Here is a 23,394-nt window from a genome sequence, read left to right on the forward strand (position 1 = left end):
CCAATGTACCTATTTGAACACAGACACCCATGCAGCATTTAGCAACATAACCACAAAGCACCTATTTGGACACAGATACCCATGCAGCCTTTAGCAACATAACCACAATGTACCTATTTGGACACACACACCCATGCAGCCTTTAGCAACATAACCACAATGTACCTATTTGAACACAGACACCCATGCAGCCTTCAGCAACATAACCACAATGTACCTATTTGGACACACACCCATGCAGCCTTTAGCAACATAACCAGAGTACCTATTTGGACACAGACACCCATGCAGCATTTATCAACATAACCACAATGTACCTATTTGGACACACACACCCATGCAGCCTTTAGCAACATAACTACAAAGTACCTATTTGGACACAGACACCCATGCAGCCTTTAGCAACATAACCACAATGTACCTATTTGAACACAGACATCCATGCAGCCTTTAGCAACACCCAGAAATACGTATGACTTCTGTGCGAAAAAGATAATTAAGCGGGCGATATAACCACAAAGTACCTATTTGGACACAGAGACACCAATGCACCCTTTAACAACACCCGGAAATACGTATACTTTCTGCGCTCACCTGAGACAAGCACACCTATTGAGGTTACGCCAACACACCGCCGGCTGGATGGCTGGATATTTCTGCAATACATTTTACCTGTGTCAAGGTGTGTGTGTTCTCCTCTCGCCCCGTGTTGGCTTAGTCCTGACGCTCAGAAATGTGGCGCACGAAACTCGCCCTCCCCTCTCCTCTCCCCGCCTCTATATACGAGACATATAAATACTCGTGTCATACAAAAGGCTATCTAAGAGGGAGGTGTTCCATAAGGCTAATTAATTCTACCCGCGTTCATTTCATTCTGACGTTCAAAAAAGTGGTTCAGGGAATAATGAGAATAGAATGAGAGATAAATGAAAAATGGTTCCTACATTTTTAGTTTTTTTTTTTTCACAAAGATAGTAACCTCTTCAGTACTGAGACTCATTTCTACCTTGACTTTTGGGTTTAATTAGACGAATTTATTGACATTAGGAAGGGTCTATGGAGCTCAAAAGATTAATGACCAGAGTTTTCACTATTTTAATCACTACATAAGTTCCTGAAGCTGTATAGAATCACCAAATAGTAAGCAAAATGATGAAAAGGCGTCATGGTACTGAAAGGGTTAATAAAGTGAATATCTCTAGCTCTCCAACTTCTTACCATTGAAGGGATACGAAAACAAACTGTCACAGGAAACTAACCGTGACTCAAATATCTTCCTTTCCTCAGAACACGTGCTCGTTTCAAATAAAAAAAATAAATGCCTATACGAAGTGTTTTTGAATGGCTCTACTGCTGTAAGGCACACATCAACCCCTTCAGTACTGGGACTCACTTTTTACCTTGAGATTTGTATATGATTAGAACATTTTATTGACATTAGCAAGGATCTATGGAGGTCAGAAGATTAATGGCCACAGTCTTCAATAAATTAATCTCCCACATAAGTTTCTAAAGCTGTATAAAATCATCAAATAGTCACCAGAAGGAATATGAAAACGCGTCATGGTACTGAAGAGGTTAACTCCTTCAATAGTGAGACGCATTTTTGCCTTGGATTTTAGGTATGATTAGACGATTATATTTGCATTAGAAAGGGTCTATGAGGGTCAAACGATTAATGGCCGGAGTCTTCACCATTCCAATCCCAATACATGTTTCTGAAGGTGTATAAAATCGCCAAAATAGTAACCAGAATGAATATGGAAACGTGTCCTGGTACTGAAGATATTAAAGTGATGTATTCCTCTGCCATTCCGTCACTATAAAGTAAAGTCACCCTTATGAAAATGCTTTAAGTGGTTCTCTTCTGAATACGAGTACTTTGACATCCTGAATGGAATGACTAGTTAAATAATCTGGGTTTTGACATCTTTCTTCCCATCTCTCTCTCTCTCTCTCTCTCTCTCTCTCTCTCTCTCTCTCTCTCTCTCTCTCTCTCTCTCTCTCTCTCTCTCTTCTTTAGTTTATTCTTGGTTTAACGTAAAATAATGTTAATTTTGCATAAATATATTCTTATCGAGTGAGTTGCCTTTTTATATTATGTTTTCTCTCTCTCTCTCTCTCTCTCTCTCTCTCTCTCTCTCTCTCTCTCTCTCTCTCTCTCTCTCTCTCTCTTCTTTAGTTTATTCTTGGTTTGACGTAAAATAATGTTAATTTTGCATAAATATATTCTTATCGAGTGAGTTGCCTTTTTATATCATGCTCTCTCTCTCTCTCTCTCTCTCTCTCTCTCTCTCTCTCTCTCTCTCTCTCTCTCTCTCTCTCTCTCTCTCTCTCTCATATGAAGAACTGAAGAGAAAATACAAAAGAAAACGAAGAAATGTGACTCACTTCTCATTTTTTTTTTGGTCGAGTTTCGCGCCGAGTGAAAATTTTCGTGACGTTGAGAGAATGTAAACGGAATAAGGAAAAGTTGAGTTCAGTGGAAAATCGAGGGTTTCTCTTAATAGGCGGAGAAAAGAAAGACATACAACGTAATTTATTAATCTTGTGGTTCGTCCAGCCAGTTTTTTGTTGTTATTGTACTAGTGACGTCAGAGTGAGTTGACAAAAGTTTCAATGACACAAAGAATTAAAAGTATTAAGTATATAGTTGCTACTTATATAGACACACACACACACACACACACACACACACACACACACACACACACACACACACACACACACACAGTAAGGAGGAAAATAAACACAAAAAATAAATAAAATGAATAAAAAATAAGGAAAGAGAAAAAAAGAAAAAAACTCAAATATCCAGCAAAACTAATTAATCCATAACACTGAAAAGGATGTATTATTTCCACGAGGGACTTCAAATGATCAAAAGTGTAGCTACACCTGAACACACCTGACCACGGCCACCACACCTGCCACACTGACCACACCCACCTATCGTAACTAGCTCACCTGTAATCAAGCACCAGTTTTAAGCTGAGTCAAGGCAGGAGACAAGACAAGACACTGCAGGGAGGGAGGAGGGGGAATAAAAAACCATGTATCATCAGAAGCTTTCCTACGAGTCACTGCGTCGCCCTGCCTTGCCCTGCCTCGCTCTGCCTCGCCTTGTCACTCTGCTTGTTAGCCACTCTATACTTTTACACAGCTCTCTTCGCTCCCTTCTCCTCACTGCCAGCTGATTTGATAATGTCACACGTATATTAGTGAAGGTAAGGTAGATTTTTGTGTAAGGCTTTTTCAGTTGTGGTTTAAATTAAAGTTTTTTTTATTTCTTTTTTATTCGCTTTCTTTTTGGTATGTTTTTTGTTATTTGTAGCTCTCGAGAGATGACATTTTTGAGTTGTGGTTTAAATTAAAGATTTTTTTTAAAGTTAGTGTTTTTTTATTCGTTTTCTTTTTGGTATGTTTTTTTTTTTTTTTTTTGGGTGGGCGGTTGTAAGAAAGGTTTTAATTTGTAGCTTTCAAGACATGACATATTCTGAGCTCTATTTTCAATCATGTTTATGTTTCTTTTTCTTCTTTCTTTTTCCAAGTCAATATTTTAAGTAAGAGTTTTTTTTTTTTCAAGCTAGTATCTTTTTATTCGTTTCCTTCTACATAAGTTTTGGCTAATCATAAGAAAGGCTTCAATTTTTATACCTTTCCAAGACTCACATATTTCAAGTTGCCTTTCAAATTAATACATTCAAGAAACAAAACTCAAGACACAATTGACTCAACATGCAATACTCAATCAACATATTCACTTCAAGCAACACTCACGACACTGGAGTCGATACAGTACAAAGATGCAACACTTAATACACAAAACTCATACAATACAAAGACGCAACTCTCAAGATGCAAAACTCATACAATACAAAGATGCAACACTCAACACGCAACACTCATACAATACAAAGATGCAGCAATTAAGACGCAACACTCATACAATACAAAGATGCAGCACTTAAGACGCTAGAATCGATACAATACAAAGACGCAACACTCAAAACACAAAACTCATACAATACCCAAGATGCAACACCCAAGACACAACACTCAAAACACAAGACTCGACTCAAGACGCAACACACTCACTATATAGAACACGTAGTAAATCCACAAACAAGAACAGTAACCCATAAGTGACAGCGTGATCCACAAACCTGCTGACGTCACGCGAGACTCGTCAGATCAGCGCCTCAGCATCCAGAGCAGCTGATGACCGACAATTTTCAAGCGTCTGTTCAAAATGACTCAGCCTGAGATCACTTAAGTACCTGACGTGTGAAATGCGTTTGCTCTCCACTGCCTGGGCGGGAAAAAAGAGGTAAAAAGTGGCCCCGAGTTTTCCTTACTGAAGGGCGAGGGAAAACTGGACACGAGGCGACAAGGGGGAAATAATTGTGTTTTATCAGATTATTACACGAAAAATATGGAGGAATTTTTAACATAGATTACGTTTTATTTATTTATTTTTTCCTTCTTGAGACATCCATACTCGAGAAGTGAAGGGCGGAGGCTAAGAATGAGGCTTGGTAAGGAGTAACGCGCGACCGTCAGATGACAAGTGGGAAATATACGATGATAGAATGGAAACCTAGAGATGGTGAGCGAAAAATGTGGTAGATAAGAGAACTAACCGATAGAGAGATGCTGTATTAAGATTCCAAAAGGCAAACTGGAATTGTGAAGTTCAAGTTATTTAGCATGAACACTCGCAATTTACAGTTTCTAATACACGAACGCTTGAACACACTCATAAACCATGCATTTTTTTTTCTTTTTTGTGTAAGAGAGGAGGACTGGCCAAGGGCAACAAAAATATAAAGAAAAAGGGAACACTCAGTCGGTCGCCAGTCTCCTTAGAGAGCAGAAAGAATTAGCCAAAGGAAAGGGACAAATGTCTTGAAACCTCCCTCTTAAAAGAAGTCAAGTCGTAGGAAGATGGAAATATAGAAGCAGGGAGGGAGTTCCAGCGTTTACCAGAGAAAGGGATGAATGATTGAGAGTATTGGTTAATTCTTGCAATAGAGAGTTGAACAGAAGAGGTGTGAGAGGAAAAAGAAAGTCTTGTGCAGCGGGTCCACAAGAGGAGGGGAGGCATGCAGTTAGCAAGATCAAATGAGCAGTTAGGAAGAAAATAGCGGTAAAAGATAACAAGAGATGCAACATTCCGGCGGTGAGAAGGACGCTGAAGACAGTCAGTTAGAGGAAGGGAATTGATGAGACTTGTTATATAGAGAAGTATTGCATGAGTCAGTCTACAGCGAGACCAACAGATGATTCAGTAGTGTGTTCCAGGATGTGTGTGTTGCCCCGTGACAACCAGCGTGGCCCTCCGTCTAGAAAGGCTCCGCTTCTGAGGGATTAGCGACTCAATTCTCATCTAATCTCACTGCCACCTCCACCTATCGCTCTTCCTCAGTTGTTTTACGCCAAGTCGCTCTTCTGGCGGGGAAATGAGGAAGATTGACTATATTTACCGAGGCTGTAGCTGTAAAATGTGGTGTTTGTGGTGGAGAGTTGATAATTCATGAGGTTTACTAAGACCTTCAAGACAATATTTGCCTTCGTGCGAGGAAGAATTCACTGTTGCCACCTCAGTGAAACACCTCTCAGATAGTGTTGTTGGGAAAGATGATCCGGCGGGAGGGTCATTTAATAAACAAAGGATTTCACGTAACTTGCGATATTTTAAGGAGGGAAAGAGGGAGTAAATACTGCACACGTCTACTCTGTCCGAACACTTGTGGTTACTGGGACGTGTTGCCTGTGTTAATTGCCGACCAGCAGCACCAACAACAAAAAACAACAACAATACCAGCAACAGCAGGAGGAGGAGGAGGAGGAGGAGGAGGAGGAGAAATACATATATGAATACATAGGAAAGACGAGTAACAGGAGGCCTTGCGACTTATGACGAAATCACTCGTTTACTATACTACATCTACAGAAGCTACATACTTAGTAGGAGGCAAGGATAGAACAGATGAAGCTCCTCCCCACCCACCACTCACTCCGGCGTCACCCGGCAAGAAATAAGACGAAAAAATACACCCCGATTGCTGAGAAGGACAATCGGGGAAATTTATACAGGAGGAGGAGGCTTTGGTTCAATTACAAGTAGAGTTTTGTTTCAATACCGCAAACACACACACACACACACACACACACACACACACACACACACACACACACACACACACACACATACGGGTAGGGAGTGGAAAGCTAAACGTATGAGGCTCAAGTTACAGGTGAAGAGACAAGACCAGGTGTGTGGCTTAGACCATAGCAGGTAAACTGAATATATATCTTCCAATAAATTACATAATAAACCACACTTATGTCAAGGTAATAAAGGGGTTAAACCTATCAAGCGGCGCAAATTACAGGTGAAGAAACAAGACAAGGTGTGTTGCTTTGACCATAGCAGGTAAACTTATTAAATATCTTCCAGTACAATTTAGAACAGAAGACGATAAACAACAAAGAGGTAATCTATGAGGCAGCAGGTAAGAGGTAAGGACACAATCAAAGGGCGTAACTTTGACGGCTGTGGCGAGAAAGTTATATGAATTAGTACACATCAGGTAGACTGGTAAATTTTATATATATCTTCCAATAATACTCACGATAAACAACGAAGGGGTAATCTATGAAGCTCCACAGGTAACAGGTAAGGGCAGAATATCAAGGGCGTTATTTGACGATCGTGGCGAGAGAAACTTATATGAATTAGCACACAGCAGGTAAACTTCACGAGTATCCACCAATAACAATAAACAACGAAGGGGTAATCTATGAAGCTCCACAGGTAACAGGTAAGGGCAGAATATCAAGGGCGTTATTTGACGATCGTGGCGAGAGAAACTTATATGAATTAGCACACAGCAGGCAAACTTCACGAGTATCCACCAATAATATTCACGATAAACAACAAAGGGATAATTTATGAAGCAGTAGTTAAGAGGCAAGGACAGAATACAAGCGGCGTTATTTGACGATCGTGGCGAGAGAAAGTTATATGAATTAGTACACGGCAGGTAAACGTAATAAATATCCTTCGATCATATTCACAATAAACAGGGAACAGGTAATCTTGAAGCGGGGCAGGTAAGATTCTATTTCTTCTATTTCTAGCATTATCTACTCTCTTCTCTCCTCTCTATCTTCTTTATCTTTCTCTATCTCTTGTTCCTTCCCTCAATTCTACATCTATTTGATCGTGGCGAGAGAAAGTTATATAAATTAGCAGGTAAACTTAATCCTTTCAGTACCATGACGCATTTCCATATTCACTCAGCTTATTGGTGATTTTCTACAGCTTCAGAAACTCATGTGGGTGATTGAAATAGTGGAAACTGTGGCCATTAATCTTCTGACCTTCATAAACCCTTCCTAATGTAAATAAAATTATCTAATCGTACACAAATCTCAAGGTAAAATCGTGTCCCAGTACTGAAGGGGTTAATAGATCTATTCCAATAGTAATCACGATAAATATTTGTTCCTTAATTTTGGCTAACTCTACTTTTCTTTTGAGGAACCAGCATTCAAGCGGGCGTCTTTTTTAATACTTTGTTGCCCTTAACTGACTTCTCTCCTGCATGATAAATAAAAGAAAAAATCTATGAAGCGACACAGAATATCAAGAGGCGTAACTATGACGGTCGTAGCGAGAAAGTCATATGAATTAGCACACTGCAGAGTCGGTGGATGTCAGATACACATTCCTTGCCTCACATTTCTGCCCCATCACTCCGGTTTGGGTAAATTTTTAAGGTAAATATTGACTTAGTGAAAATACCTTGAGACACTGATCAGCCGTATTGGTAGAGAGAGAGAAAAATATTACGAAAAAAATTACTCCAGACTATCACGAAACGAGTCATGGATCTGTTCTTAACTTTCTTGCCTTACGTATTAATTAAAGAATATTGGCAGGAACACGACGCGACACGACAGAGAGAGAGAGAGAGAGAGAGAGAGAGAGAGAGAGAGAGAGAGAGAGAGAGAGAGATTCTAAAGAGGAAAAGGATTCATAGTGGGAGAGGAGGAGGAGGAGGAGGAAAAAGATCAGCACAGAGAGAGAGAGAGAGAGAGAGAGAGAGAGAGAGAGAGAGAGAGAGAGCAGATAAAACTCACGTGGATAGATGGATAGAGTGAGTGTGAACAGAAAACGGACTCACTGGTCTTCTGTCATGGCGCAGCGCTGTTCTAGATCTCGTGTTTGTGCTGAGCAAACTGCAGATGGTTCTCAGATCAAGCCTACGCTGGCAAATAAAGCCCGAAGAGAGAGAGAGAGAGAGAGAGAGAGAGAGAGAGAGAGAGAGAGAGAGAGACAGAGATTTACAGTAACACTCCTTAACACTCCTTATCAAAGTATTGTTGTTTATCGCTGTTTTACAGGAAGAAAGAGAGAGAGAGAGAGAGAGAGAGAGAGAGAGAGAGAGAGAGAGAGATTTACAGTCACACTCTTTAATTCAAATTCTTTATTCTTTCTTTCAATGTTCTTATGAAAGTATTGTTGTTTATCGTTGTTTTACGAGAGAGAGAGAGAGAGAGAGAGAGAGAGAGAGAGAGAGAGAATTTAGTTATCAGTATATCGTTGCTTTACGGAAACAAATCTTTAACATTAATCTTCAACAAATATTCTCAAGTCTTTTCTTCTCTCTATTGACACAGATACGGAAATGTCAAATAATATTCCCTCACTGAAACGGTTCCGTCTTTCTGACTATCGTTATGTGAATTTCCACGATGAAAAGATAATTAAGTCGTAAAATCAATATTAACATTAATTTAACAAACTTATTTTTCTCTTCTCTTATTAGTTTTATCCCCATTATATACAGTAGCACTTAATTAACCCCTTCAGTGCCAAGACGCATTTTTACTATGATTTTTGGATATGATTAGACGATTTTGTTCACATTAGGAAAGGTCTACGGAGGTCGGAAGATTAATGGCCAGAGTCTTCGCTATTTTAATCCCCACATGAGTTCTTGAATCTATGTAAAATCTCCAAATAGTAACCAGAACGAATATAAAATAGCAGCATGGTACTGAAGGGGTTAAACTCTTCCATCTTCTCTTCTTTCATCACTGCCACCATCATTATGTTTATTTCTACCACACAAAATTAATACCAACGGGTTTTTTTATTGTCCTTCTCTCCCCTCTTCTCTTATTACTGTAACTTCCAAGGACGTGATAATATTAACAGCAACATTTCCTCATTAAATTTATCTCAGCTCTTTTTTCATCGTTACTCATTAACACTCTTTAATCACCGTTATCATCTACTCTCTAATTAATACTAACGTTCTTTGATTGGCCTTATCTCCCCCTCTTCTCTTATTACTGTAACTTCCAAGGACGTGATAGTATTAAGAGCAGCACTTCCTCATTAAACTCATCTCAGCTCTTTTCTCATAGTTACCCCATCATTAACACTCTTTTAATCACTGTTATTATCTCATCTCCAATTAATACTAACTCTCAACTCTCTCATTCACTTCCTTACATGATAGTATTAACAGCAGCACTTCCTCATTAAATTTATCTCAGCTCTCCTCTCATCGTTACCCCATCATTAACACTCTTTAATCACCGTTATTATCTCACCTCTGATATTAACGTCCTTTGATTCACGTCCTTGCCTCTCCTCTTCTAAGACATGGCAATATTAACCTCTTCAGTACTGGGACGCATTTTTACCTTGAGATTTGTGTACGATTCGACCATTTTATTGACATTAGAAAGGGTCAAAAGAATAATAGCCAGAGTCTCCACTATTTTAATCCCTCACGTGAGTTTCTGAAGCTGTACAAAATTGCCAAATAGTAAGCAGAATGAATATGGAAACGCGTCATGGTACTGAAGGGGTTAATCAACAGCCCTTACCTCTTCTCTCATCATTATCCTCCTTTCTTGACGTCACGCCGCCCGCCCTCCCCTCCAATGACGTCACGAGGTCATCTGGGAGTCTAAAAACAAACAAGGAGAGTAATGTCATTATTTAACATCCTTACGTAGGTTATGTTGAATGATGTGAAGTGGGCTGAAAAAATACACATACAAAGACCTGTCAGCTGTGTTTGGGGAGCGGTCATGAGGTCAGGAAGGGTCGTAGGTCACACTGCCAAATGGATATACAAAATACAGCATGGGTTTACTGTGCAACATAAGCCACTATTCTTTAAACGCCTCTTGCTCCCATTAGGATTGTTTTCACAGGCTACAGGGATGGCTGGTCTGGTTATCACTGTATTATTATATGTCAGTGATGTAGAGTCCTTGTTAAACTATCTCTCTGTCTCTTCTAGCATGAAAGCACTCGTCAAAATACTGATAACTTCCACTGGAGTGTGCTGAAAGTATTCGTGTTAAGACGGTTTAAATTTGTATTCACCAATGATGCAGAATCCTTGTTAAACTATCTCTCTGTCTCTCCACCCATGAAAGCACTCGTCAAACTAGTAATAACTTCCACTGGAGTGTGTTAAAAGTATTCTTGATGAGGCAAAGTTTTTATTTACTAATGATGCATAACCTTGGTAAACTATCTGTGTCTCTCCAGCCATGAAAGCACACGTGAAACTACTAATAACTTCCACAAGAGTGTTTTAAAAGTATTCGAGATAAGACGACTGAAATTTTTATTCACCAATGATGCCTAAAATTATCTCTGTATCTCTTCAGTCATAAAAGCACCCTTGAAAATACTATCAACTTCCACTAGAGATTGCTAAAAGTATTCAAGATAGCGTCTAGTAGTGTCTAGTGCTTTCATCCATTAATGGTGCAGAATTCTTGTTAAACCTCCTCTCGAATCATGAAAGCATTATTAAAATATCAACAATCTACACGAGTGCTTAAAATGGTCAAGATAATACAGACAATGTTTTCTTTACCTATTAATGTTACAGAACCCTTAAAAAACATTCTGTCTATCCCTCGAATCACGACGGCACCCTTGACAATAATGGTAGGTTAAGTTAGGTTAGGTTACGTTGGGTTGGGTTGAGTTGAGCTGAGTTGGGTTGGGTTGGGTTGGGTTAGGTTAGGTTAGGTTAGGTTGGGTTGGGTTGGGTTAGGTTAGGTTAGGTTAAGTTGGGTTGGGTTGGGTTAGGTTAGGTTAGGTTAGGTTAGGTTGGGTTGAGTTGAGTTGAGTTGAGCTGAGTTGGGTTGGGTTGGGTTGGGTTGGGTTAGGTTAGATTGGGTTAGGCTAGGTTAGGTTGGGTTGGGTTGGGTTGGGTTGGGTTGGGTTAGGTTAGGTTGGGTTGGGTTGGGTTGGGTTGGGTTAGGTTAGGTTAGGTTAGGTTGGGTTGGGTTGGGTTGGGTTGGGTGGGGTTGAGTTGAGTTGAGTTGAGTTGAGCTAGGTTGGGTTGTGTTGGGTTCAATTCAATTCAATTCAATATTTTTATTGTTGAAATCAACTACACGTCAACCAACAAAAGGACTATTATGAAGACACCGCGCATGGGCGGTCCCCCAGTCCAGATGTATCGTAAATGCATATAAATAAGCAATAATAGTAATTACAATAATGGCATCTATACTAAAAGTAATGTAAGTGATAATAACAACAAAAATGATGAATAATAAGACTAAGAATGAGTGAAAATAAGAATACCTAATAGGAATAGGAGTAGTAGCAGTAATATTAACAGTAATAATAATGATAATGATAGTAATAATAATAATAATAATTATAATAATAATAATAATAATAATAATAATAATAATAATAATAATAATAATAATAATAATATAATAATAATAATAATAATAATAATAATAATAATAATAATAATAATAATAATAATAATAATAATAATAATAATAATAATAATGATAAAATAATAATAATGATGATAGCAACAACAATAGCAATAGAAATGTTTAGAGGTAAAATGTAATATTATCTTGTGGTAATGCAATGTCACTGTTCGCTTTTGTCGCTCACTCACTACCTAGCTTGAAGGAACTTGGGGTAGGCAGCCTTAATTCGCTTAAAGACTAGTGGGTCAGCGAAATGTTCCACCATGTTGAACATGCTACATATACCAGTTTTCCGATATTTCTGTAGCTTAGCACAGTCCATGATATAGTGGCGGTATGTATGTTTATTGCTCTCACCACACAGCCTACACTCTGTACTGACAGTTTTTCCAGTGCGTGTTGTTATGACGTCACAAGTTGTGTCTCTGTCACGGGCATCACCATCTGGTCGATGTATCACTTCCCACAGATACCTGTATCCTATTCGCAGCCTTGAGTAAGAAGTCTGCAGGTGTCTGGTGTGCAATCCGAGGGCAACGTAGTCCGGTGGTCTCCCGTCAGTCAGGTCGAGGTACCGCCTCAAGGACGGAATCTCTTGTGCCCATGCTGCGATGGAGGCATTGTAATTCTCAGCCTCTCGATTCCTGACGGTGACCTTGAGTTGGGCAATGGGTCTGGGAAGGTAACATACTATGGTCTCCTTTTTCCCACCTTGGTTGGCCAGCCTGTCTGCCTCTTCATTTCCATTGATGCCACAATGAGATGGACACCAGGCAAGGTGGACAGTGCGTTGGCCACCATCTACAATGTGGTTGATGTCTCCGTAGATGGAGTGTACACAATTTTAACTTGAAATTTGAGTACGATTAAACCATTTTATTGACATTAGGAAGGGTCTATGGAGGTCAGAAGATTCATGGCCAGTCTTCACTATCTTAAACCCTCACATAAGTTTCAAAAGCTGTATAAAATCACCAAATAGCAAGCAGAATGAATATGGAAATGCATCATGGTACTAAAGGGGTTAAAATAGAAAGATTAAGAGTTCAGACCAGGCTCGCGGTGTTTCTGGGTGGAAGTAGTAGCGGTCTCTCTCTCTCTCTCTCTCTCTCTCTCTCTCTCTCTCTCTCTCTCTCTCTCTCTCTCTCTCTCTCTCTCTCTCTCTCTCTCTCTCTGTGTGTGTGTGTGTCGCGTCGTGTTCCTGCCATTAGTTTTTCATTAATACGTAAGGTAAGAAAATTAAGAACAGATCCATGGCTCGTTTCGTGACAGTCTGAAGTCATTTTTTTCGTAATGCTCTCTCTCTCTCTCTCTCTCTCTCTCTCTCTCTCTCTCTCTCTCTCTCTCTCTCTCTCTCTCTCTCTCTCTCTCTCTCTCTTTACCAATACGACTGATCAGTGTCTCAAGGTATTTTCACTAAGTCAATATTTACCTGAAAAATTTACCCAGCTCCATAACTTTGCTGCGGCGTCATAACTCACCCGGTTCGCAGTAAATGGGTTCGAGAAATGCTATTGTGCTCTAAGTAACCTTTCAGAAATTCATAAACCAGGTAAAAATGTATGTACTTATGATTAACCCTTCAGTACCATGACGCGTTTTCATATCAATTCTGGATATTGTGATTTTGTACAGCTTCAGAAACTTATGTGGGGGATTGTAATAGTAAAGACTTTGGCCATCAATCTTATGACCTCCATAGACCCTTCCTAATGTAAATAAAATCGTGTAATCATGCCCAAAACTGAAGGTAGAAATGCGTTTGCAGTAGTGAAGAGGTTAAGAACTAAGGAGAATTATTATTGTCGTGTTCAAAGTGAGTTTTTATTTGAGTGTTTGGTGATGTAATAAGACAACAGGTGACACTGCCAGTCCTCATCGTGGTTAGGAGGGACGCAGTTTTAGGAGAGAAAAGGGTGCAGGTCAGTTGGTCCCTAAGCGATTGGTACTCAGGTCATGTGGTCCACAACTGAGACTCTAGACAGTTGATCACCAAGTCAATTGAGACCCAAGACAACTGGTCCTCAAACAAGTTGAGACCCAAGACAATTGGTCCCCAAACTTATTGAGTACCTTTGTTCATTGTCGCTCAGTGAGTCAGTGTACTTACATACCCAAGGAAATGTGTGTGTGTGTGTGTGTGTGTGTGTGTGAGAGAGAGAGAGAGAGAGAGAGAGAGAGAGAGAGAGAGAGAGAGAGAGAGAGAGAGAGAGAGAGAGAGAGAGAGAGAGAAGCGGCAACACCATGACGGAGAAGAAGCGTTAAGAATAAATTACTGATAACAAACCGAACCAAGAACTGAAATCGTGTCGAAAATGAGGACTTGTGATCGTGAGAGAGCAAAAAAATATAACAAGAGACGAGTGTTTAAGAGAGGAAAACCACTAAAATATTATCACAAGTATCAGGAAAAACAAGGTATCTGGTAAAAGAAAAGCGTTATAACACAAGAAACACGAAAAAATATTATCTTAAGCAAAAATACAAACGAAATATGTGGACCCGCCTCAAAGAACAAGGCGGAAAAGCATGATGGCCCACAACGCACATTACACATGGATATATTACCGAACCAAACAAAGCTGCCCACACACCCAAGCGTTACCAATCATTACCACGATCAGAGAAGCCAATCACTCTTCACGATGGCAGGAAAACAAAGAGAGGAATGAGAAACACATGAACCTCGAGATGCGCAAAAGAATAAGGAGGAGGAGGAGGAGGAGGAGGAGGAGGAGGAGGAGAATACAAACAGAGAGGAATACAAAGGATAAGCAAATAACAGCAAATTAAGCCTTACGAGTCTGTTTGGGATAAATTGCATTATCTAATCTCAAATGGAAGACTTAGGAGGAGGAGGAGGAGGAGGAGGAGGAGGAGGAGGAGGAGGAGGAGGATGACAACAATAACAACAACAACAACAGCAACAACAACAAAAACAACAACAACAACAACAACTACTACTACTACTACTACTACTACTACTACTACTACTACTACTACTACAACAACAACAACAACAACAACAACAACAACAACATAAGAACACAAACTGATAAGAAAATGAAAAAGAGACAGAGACGAAAGAAGAACAAGAACAACAAAAGGAGGGAAAGAAAGAGGCAAAGAGGAACAAGAAGAAACGAATATGGAGAAGAATGAGGAAGAGAAAGAAAAAAAGAATAACAAGTACAGAAATGAGAAGAAAAACGGGAAGATTAGAGAGAGAGAGAGAGAGAGAGAGAGAGAGAGAGAGAGAAGGGAAGTTATGTTTTGACCGCTAACACCGCAATGCCAGACGGAAAAATAGCAGCAGGCCAAATTAACCCTCCGCTGATGGATGAACCACTCGTCCCTCTCTTGTGCTGCCTAAATGTAACGTTACTTGCCTTATTTATACCCAGGCTGTGTTGACTCGGACTGCCGGACAAAGACGCGTGACAGGCCCCCAGACAGCCGCCCGCGATGTGATGTTGCAAAAAGTCCACCGCCGCGATAAAAACGTGAATCCCTCGCCTCGGAGATTAAAGTATTTGCATCCGCTGGTCTTTTGTTCTGGCCTCACCACGCCGTGTGTTTTGGTAATAGCCTCTCTCTCTCTCTCTCTCTCTCTCTCTCTCTCTTGTGTGTTTGGTGAGTTCTACACATTACTACTTCCTTATCATCGTGTGTTTTGGTAATAGCCCTCTCCCTTACCTCTCTCTCTCTCTCTCTCTCTCTCTCTCTCTCTCGTGTGTGTTTGTTGAGTTCTACACATTACTTCCTTATGTTAATTTTGTTTTTATGAGTAATTATATTCTTTCTACTTCAATGAGTGGCATCTCGGTGTGTTTTCATGGTTATTAACTCAGTGATGTGTTTTGCTTCATCCTGATCTTGTTAGTGGAGGAATTATTGAAGCGAGTAATTGTAACCATAGTGTTTCTTATTTATTCGTGTTATCATGAACTGAATTAATTAAGTTTTTAGTCTTTGTAGATAATTATTCTAGTCTTAAATAACTGTAGCCAGTCATCTAACTCATAAACTAACTATTCTACAAAATTGAAGTAAATCATTACCTAAAGAGTATAATTGTTCCCTACAGCAGATTAATTTCTACTTGCACACAATCAAGCAGTGAATTATATCATCACATTAGTTGGTTAGTAATCATCAACTGTAAGACTGTTGGAAGATGCAAAGTCCAGTCAGCGCAAGGCAACACACTACCTCACAACATTATTATTAAAATTACAACCACGAAGGAATGATGCCTCGCTTATCTCTTTACTTTTCAAACTCTCTCTCTCTCTCTCTCTCTCTCTCTCTCTCTCTCTCTCTCTCTCTCTCTCTCTCTCTCTCTCTCTGTACACCATTTCACACCTGCCTGTCCATTAATCACTATTTTTACATCATCCCTTCTCTCTGTTCATCTTTATTACCATCCTTCCTATCTCCTTTCTGCATCCACCACCACCACCACCACCACCACCATCATCACCACATATGGCTGTATAACCACAAGTCAGAAGATGACCATTAAATTTCCTATTCTCTACCACTCACCACACCCACATCACACACACACACATACACACACATACTCACACACACACACTCCCTCTGTCCCGTCTAACAACATGGGCAGCAAGATGTAATGAATTTTGCGTTGTTTTTAGAGCAATTAGCCCTCTTTGTCTCAGTGTCTTGCTGGCGGGAAGACCAACAGCCGGTGTGGACAATTTTCAGTTCATCTGTTTCTCAGCGCACACACTTGGACGGGAACCAGACTTTGATTTCTTGACCTGTGTTTGTTCGCGCTCACCCCAAGACCCACACACTGCCTGCTCTCTCTCTCTCTCTCTCTCTCTCTCTCTCTCTCTCTCTCTCTCTCTCTGCTGGTCTTTCGTCTGCTCTGCCTCTTCTTCCTTTTGAAATTCTCTCTCTCTCTCTCTCTCTCTCTCTCTCTCTCTCTCTCTCTCTCTCTCTCTCTCTCTCTCTCTCTCTCTCTAGTGGTCTTTCGTCTCTTCTTCCTCTTTCTCTTTTAAACAATTCATCTCTCTCTCTTTACAATAAGACTCTCTCTCTCTCTCTCTCTCTCTCTCTCTCTCTCTCTCTCTCTCTCTCTCTCTCTCTCTCTCTCTCTCTCTCTCTCTCTCTCTCGTAGTCTTCCTTCACCTCTTCCTGCTTGCTCTTCCATTACAAATTTCTCTTCCTCTTTAGAGCAAGTTATTCTCTCTCTCTCTCTCTCTCTCTCTCTCTCTCTCTCTCTCTCTCTCTCTCTCTCTCTCTCTCTCTCTCTCTCTCTCTTGCTTTCACCGTTCATTAATCTTTCTTTCTGTGCTTTGCTGTTTCTCTCATTCGTAAATTGATCTTTTTATTTACTTTTTCAATTTCATCTTATGTCTATTCTTACTTTCAAATATCAATGGTACGAGTGGGTAAAGATTCTCATATTTACACTATTTTTTTTATTTATTACTTATTTCTATCTATTGTTATTACCTAAGCGTCTATTTCTTCCTTTTATTCTAGTTTAGTTTTATTATATATATGTCTATTTATTGTATTTATCTATGTGTGTATTTTTATCGCCCTCTTTCTCTTCTCCTCTACACAATAAAGTGGTGGTTTTATTTTCTTTCTTTCTTTTTTTTTCTTGTCCTTTTTATTTTTATTCCTTTCACTCTTGTTTGAACGTAAATTTTTCAGTTTTTCATTTGTTTTTCACATTCATCCGTTTCCATTTGTCTTTCACTTTCCACGGGTCAGGGAAAGGTTCGCGCATGTTTACAAAAGGGGAAGAAATCTCTCTCTCTCTCTCTCTCTCTCTCTCTCTCTCTCTCTCTCTCTCTCTTTGCTGATCTTTCTCCTCCTCCGCCTCTCCCAGTATGAATCCCCCTTTCTCTCTCTCTCTCTCTCTCTCTCTCTCTCTCTCTCTCTCTCTCTCTCTCTCTCTCTCTCTCTCTCTCTGTTCATTTTTCTTCTCTTTCTCTCCCATTACGAATCCTCTTCCTCTTTACAATAAGACTCTCTCTCTCTCTCTCTCTCTCTCTCTCTCTCTCTCTCTCTCTCTCTCTCTCTGTTCAATTTTCTTCTCTTTCTCTCCCAAGATCCTCTTCCTCTTTACAATCTCTCTCTCTCTCTCTCTCTCTCTCTCTCTCTCTCTCTCTCTCTCTGTAGGGATGAGATGGCTTCTTTTCACGCCTCTTTATCCACTACAACGCTGACAGTTGGGGCCAGACACTTTCTATTAGGCCTATTTTAAGATCCGACACACGGCAGCACACTTTTCACTCATCATTATCACCATCATCCTCTCCACCACCACCACCGCCACCACCACCACCGCCAGACGCCCATGAAGGTTCTGTGACTCAAGGACGGAAATCAAGAGCTAATGGAATGCCGCCTCGGTATCTCCCTGTTTGTTGTTCCCGCTTCTGAGTTTTCAGCGGCGCCTTAATACCAGCGCAGCGATCCATCAATCTAAGGTTTGCCTCACTTCCAAGATGCAGATAATGGTTAGTAACTGAGTGAATAAGGAGAGGAGGAGGAAAGTCACAAGGAATCATAAAGGAAGAACAAATAGTAACAGATCTGCTGGTTCCCCTCGAGGCGGTTTGGGATCTGTGGTATACAATGTGTGACTACAGAGGAGGAGGAGGAGGAGGAGGAGGAGGAGGAGGAGGAGGAGGAGGAGGAACGTAAAAACTAAAGAGGAGGAGTATAAGAACAGGAGAAGGAACATAAGAACAAGAGGAACATAAGAATAAGATAAGGAACATAAGAACAAGAGAAGGAACATAAAACAAGAGGAGGAACATAAAACAAGAGGAGGAACATAAAACAAGAGAAGGAACATAAAACAAGAGGAGGAACATAAAACAAGAGAAGGAACATAAGAACTAAACAAGAGGGACATAAGAACAGGAGGAGGAACATAAGAACACCTTTGTGGAGACTCATGCCGCCCCACCAGAGCCCTCCAGTGCAGGCGACCACTACAATAAGCTAAGTCAATAGAAACATGTAGGTCCATCTCCTCAAAATATACGAATGTTCTAGATCATACTGGCATAGCTTCAAAGCGGTATGTGGTGGGATTCAAACCTACGCGTGGACGTCTGCCCGATCCCACGCTCATCACCTTATCCACTACGCCACCTCTAGATCAGCGTTGCGCAACCTTTTTCCGACCACAGCACCCCTTGTTGCCATGTCTAAGCAGTCCAGCACCCTTAACTAATATCTTGTTATAGAATACAAGAAAGTGAATTGTATGCATCACTTCCCAGCACTCCCTAAAATTGATTTCAGCACCCCAGGCTGGGAAACGCTGTTCTAGATGCTTTGTGGCGAATTGTGAGGCCACCTTATCGCCAGCCCGCAGCTCCTCCCTCTCCTAATCACGCGGAACAATGGACGAGGCTTGCATCACCCGGGGGAATACCAATGGCGCACTAAAAACTAATGATACCCGTTCACCTCATGAATAAATAACAGCGAAAAGGAGGAAAATGAAAGTAAGAAGTAGAAATATTAAGTGTGAGAAGACGAGTGGAAATATGAAGGATGATTCATTCACAGCGTCGCAGCAACGAGGTCATATGGCGCCGAATATATAGTGTTGTATTTAGCGCTCCTTCTCCCACCATTAAATTCGAGAGCCAGAATCGAGTTCGCTGTTTTAGATATGGAAGCCGCCACGTGCAAATTAATGTCGAGGACGGAGACTGACCATTACAACTCCCTGCCTGCTTCTGTATTTCCGGAGGCTTAATATCATAACTCCCTGCCTGGTTTTTTCTATGCAAGAGGGAAATTAGCCAAGGGCAACAATGATTAAAAAAAAAAAAAAAAAAAGGCCCACTTCAAATGCAAGTTCCCTAAAATATTGGTAAAGAATTAATCAAAAGACAAGGAAAAATGTCTTAAAACCTCCCTCTTAAAAGAAGTCAAGTCGTAGGAAGATGGAAATACAGAAGCAGGTAGGGAGTTCCAGAGTTTACCAGAGAAAGGTATGAATGATTGATAATACTAGAGACTGACCATTATAACTCCCTGCTTGCTTCTGTATTTCCGGAGGCTGACCATTATGACCCCCTGCCTACTTTTGCATTTCTCCTAGCCTGTTATTTAATGACAGGGACGGAGGCTGATTATTATATCTCTCTAACCTACTAATCCTTTCAGTACTATGATGCGTTTCCATATTCATTCTGGTTACCATTTGGTGATTTTATACAGCTCTACAAACTTATGTGGGGAATCAAAATAGTGAACACTGGCCAATAATCTTCTGACATCCATAGACCCTTCCTAATGTCAATAAAATGGTTTAATCGTTCACAAATCCCAAGGTAAAAATGTGTCCTGGTATTGAAGGAGTTAATGGCAGGGACGGAGACTAACCATTACAACTTCCAATTTGTTTCTATATTTCCCATAGCCTATTACTTAATGCCAGGGACGAAGACTGACCATTAAAACTCCCTGCCTGCTTCTGTATTTCCCCTAACCTATTAATGACAAGGACAGAGACTGACCATTAAAACTCCCTGCCTGCTTCTGTATTTCTCCTAACCTATTAATGACAGGGACGGAGACTGACCATTAAAACTCCCTGCCTGTTTCTGTATTTCCCCTTTTACTTAAACTCTTAAAGGATTAAAGTTTCAAGACACTTCTCTATTGAATAATCCTTTTGGCTCAAGTCTTTTGGAGCTAGTGACTTTAGTGAGTTGTTATTCCCTGCCTTGTGGAGCCCAGAGCCACTCACACAGAAAATAGATAATGAAATGGTTACACTCGAGTTGTCATGATGGTACTGTCACAATGAGAGGAGTGCTAGGCTGTGAACACGTGGTGGTGCAGTGTGTAGTGTTGTCATCACCACGGTGCAGTTGTTTACAGAAGGCGTGACAGTCCTGTGTTATAAGTCCCAAGATAGAATCAGCATATCATCATTACTGCCACAATCACAATCACTCACCGGGTACCTTCCCTCACCACCGCTTAACCACATCACCGCAGGCCCTGTCCTTTGTCCTTGGTGCCACGAGACCTTGGGCATCACGGGGCCGGAGATAACACCACGCTAAGCACTAATAACTGAGCAGCGCCACTACCATTTAATTAAACTCGCCGCAAGGCACTCTGACAGCAGGGAAAATTCTCCCGCTCGAATGTAAACACCGTCTTGTACAGTCTCAATTCAGGGACTTTATCATTATTCATGCTTTCCATGTCTATCTACGTACATTTTTACTAATTCATTTAATGTATGAGTTAATGATATATTATATGCTACACTTTCTGAAAATGTCCTGAAAAATTATGGCATTGTCTTGTTATAAAGTCACATCTCGACCTAGGGACTTTATTTTTCGCTGTTCGTGCGTGACTTAAACTGAATGCATGTAGCCTACTTATTTTCCTTGTTTTTTTTTTTTTTTTTTTTTTGTTTTACGAGTACGATATAAGTGTTATATTTTATTGTAACGTCTTCAAGGTGGAAGTTTCAAGTTTGTTCATAATACTCATGCACAGTTTACCAGCTTTTGTTTTACGTAGACAATGCATGACACACAAACCACATGCTAAGTATTTTGTAACCGTCCTTAATTCACTCGAGTTAGCCTTTATGCTTGGCCACAATGACGATAATGTTCAAGGCTATATCGTGGCATTACATTCTATTGTTGTAATATTAATTCATATCTCTATGTAGGCTAAATCATAACATTTATCTCACCACACTGAAATGCTGGTGGTACTCCTTCTTTTTACTATCTCTTTTTTCATTCATTGTTTGCCAGTCTTCCATATCTGAGACAACTCGGATTTACCTTCCAAACCCTTAATGGAATTTAATTAACTGCATCACCATCCCGGGTCACTGTCTATCCTGCTCCTTTAAGTGGAAAAGAGGGGAGAGGATGAAGGGTCGGCAAGGAGGGAGTGAGAAGGAGAAAGAAGAGAGGTTGATGGAGAGAAAGATTGAGAGGAAAGAGAGTTTTGGCTTTCAATTCACGTCACACGCCAATGATTTCTCGAAACAGTGAGCCAACATTCCTGCCGTGCCCTCGCCTGACCTCCGCGGCCTCACCCTCTCCCGCAGGCTCAGGTAACACTCACACTCACGGCAGCAGCGGCGGGGGAGCGGAGGTCGACTAGAAGCAAAAGGGAAAATACTACAGGCGCGGTGTTCCAATTATTATTATATGTATCGCTTGTGCCGTCAGAGAGAGAGAGAGAGAGAGAAATTTGTTAACTACGTACTTACTGTACATGACTTTCTCCTTCTCCTCCTCCTTCTCCTCCTCCTCTTCCTCTTTTCCTCCTCCTCTATTAGTCATTATTCGTTATTATCTCATATTTCTACTTTTCTTCTTACGCCTTTCTCTTTTCCATCCGTTCACATCAGAGAGAGAGAGAGAGAGAGAGAGAGAGAGAGAGAGAGAGAGAGAGAGAGAGAGAGAGAGCGTTCCTAGAAATGGACATAACAATATAACCACTAATAGAATTAAAGATAGCTAAATAAACAGATGAATAAATAAACAATGAAATTCTGAGCGGAGCTGTGGCAATAACGAGAGAAGACAAAACTGGCAGGAGTAGTGAGGGAGAGTGAGGGAAAGGAGATTGGATTATAGTGTTGATCTTATGAGTTTAGTCCCGTGAGGAGGATGGGACACATACACACACACACACACACACACACACACACACACACACACACACACAGGGGCGTCATCAGATAACAAAGCGAGAATCAATGACACACACACACACACACACACACACACACACACACACACAAGAGCATTATCTTTAACAATGGTCACCAGAGATAACATAGCAATACACCCTCGCTATATGATAACACACACACACACACACACACACACACACACCCTATACATAACTTTACAGCTACTATTACTATTACATGCTATAAGTTGTCTTGCTTTTTCTTTCTTGACTAGTCTCTTCCTCTTATTTCTCTCCCCTCTTCCTCTCTCTCGCATCCTCCCCCCTCTCCTCTTTTTTTTTTTTTTTTATCTCCACCTCACCGTTTCTCTTTCTCTCTACTTAGTCACACTAGAGCTCATAGATAGACCATTCTTCGGTTGGGACTGAGACCACAACACACTCCACACCCCGGGAAAGCGAGGCCACAACCCCTCGAGTTACATCCCGTACCTATTTACTGCTAGGTGAACAGGGGCTACACATTAAGCCCATTTGCCTCGCCGCGCCGGGATTCGAGCCCGGCCCTCTCGATTGTGAGTCGAGCGTGCTAACCACTACACTACGCGGTGTGTAGTGTGTGTGTGTGTGTTACTACTGGTGGTGCAGGAGGTGGTCAGCCCTGATGGTGCCGCCACACATACATAAGAAAACAGAGAGGGAGCAAGAGAGGCGTTGGTGAGGGTAGTGGTGAAGGTGATCGGGTGGTCAATCTGATCATGGGGTTTTGGTAGGTGAGGGGCGGACTAGATGGGGTATGTATGTATGTATGTGTGTTTGTATGTACGTATATGAATGCATTTCTATCTATCTATCTATTTATCTATCTATCTTTTTTCTTTTTTCTATTTTTCTATCTATCTA

Source organism: Portunus trituberculatus, chromosome 29 (assembly GCF_017591435.1).
Source record: "Portunus trituberculatus isolate SZX2019 chromosome 29, ASM1759143v1, whole genome shotgun sequence".
In the NCBI taxonomy this organism is placed as follows: Eukaryota; Metazoa; Arthropoda; class Malacostraca; order Decapoda; family Portunidae; genus Portunus; species Portunus trituberculatus.